The 1,198-nt window shown below is 39.4% G+C and overlaps 1 protein-coding gene across 3 annotated transcripts in view; it reads left to right on the forward strand.

Annotated features, from left to right (window-relative positions):
- The window catches only part of syt18b (synaptotagmin XVIIIb), a 3,579-nt gene extending 2,396 nt beyond the window's left edge, over nucleotides 1–1,183 (forward strand). For 2 of the 3 annotated variants that reach the window (XR_311595.2, XR_311597.2), the window contains one exon: nucleotides 611–1,183. The gene's annotated coding sequence lies outside the window, so the exon portion shown is untranslated. The remainder of the gene's footprint in view (nucleotides 1–610) is intronic. The other variant, XR_311596.2, reaches the window with a different exon arrangement.
- Nucleotides 1,184–1,198: the final 15 nt, after the last annotated feature.

The raw sequence follows: 1,198 nt of genomic DNA on the forward strand, positions 1-1,198 counted from the left end.
TAGAACTAACTTTTTTCTTTCAGGGGCAGAGGTAAAGTAATTCCCTATGTTTGCTTTTAATGTTTAAGGGATTAAATGATGTCTTACAGGACCAGAATGCATCAGGAGATCATCCCTTTTTTAATGACATTGTGGTTTAATCCTTCACTATTCACAATCCTCAGGAAACATTCCAATCTCCACTGGTGCTCTGATCTGTCAGGTCTAATCTTTGTATGCATTAGTCTGTCAAGCCATTATTTTTTTATTTTTCTATTGCATGCAAACTCATCCTGTATATAGATCCAAGTGATTTCATGATATCAGTTTCCTGCACAATATGTCACATAAGCATGACTCAGATAATCTATTTATTTTATCTCAGAACCTGAAAGTACTTGTTCGTGAATAATAAGAGGCAGTATAGTGAATAACCCTTATATACTGTATATGCAAAGTTAAATGTGGTGCAAGTCCAGTGTAAATTCCAGCTAAACATCTAAATTTAAAAAATGTATTTCACTCTTTTTGAACACTTTCACTCTATGCTTTATTTAAGATCTAAATCGTCTAAAAATCTGCTAGTACTTAACGAAAGTTAGACACATTGTGTTTGTGTATATGCATATAGACTACCAGGTGATCAATCTGCACCACGAGGGAGTTTTGATGAGCAGCAGAGAGACTAAAGCACGGTCCTGTACTGTGTGGAACACTTCTTTCCTGTTTGACCTGCCTCCAGGAGACATCAGTCAGCTGCCCCTCATGCTTGAATTTGTAATAAACCAGGTCATTAATCATCATATACCACGGCAATAGTTTTATTTTTCCATTATAATAAATGCAGCACAATTCAGCATCCCCTCTCTTGTCTAATGTGGTAGAATGCAGTCCTTTCAGAAGCCAGAGTTGTAGGCCGAGTCTTCGTTGGAGCAGAGGCTACAGATGCAGGACGTGCTCATTGGAGAGACATGTGCAGCCAGCATGTGGAGCAGGCACGATGGCACACTATTCAACCTGAAACCGCAATAGAATAAGGCTGTTTGATGACCAATGGAGCGGATTTACTGTTGAGCTCTTTGGGCAACAAAAATGGTCAGACATGAAGCGCGTATGGATAGAGTCAACCTGTGATCTAGTTCACCTCAAGGTGCTGTCTACACTCAAGATGATACACACCCTCCCAATCTGCCAGCTTACTTGGACTTCAAAAATTTCC

The sequence above is a fragment of the Pundamilia nyererei genome, unplaced genomic scaffold (genome assembly GCF_000239375.1).
Source record: "Pundamilia nyererei isolate P.nyererei 1_Seehausen unplaced genomic scaffold, PunNye1.0 scaffold00027, whole genome shotgun sequence".
Classification (NCBI taxonomy): Eukaryota; Metazoa; Chordata; class Actinopteri; order Cichliformes; family Cichlidae; genus Pundamilia; species Pundamilia nyererei.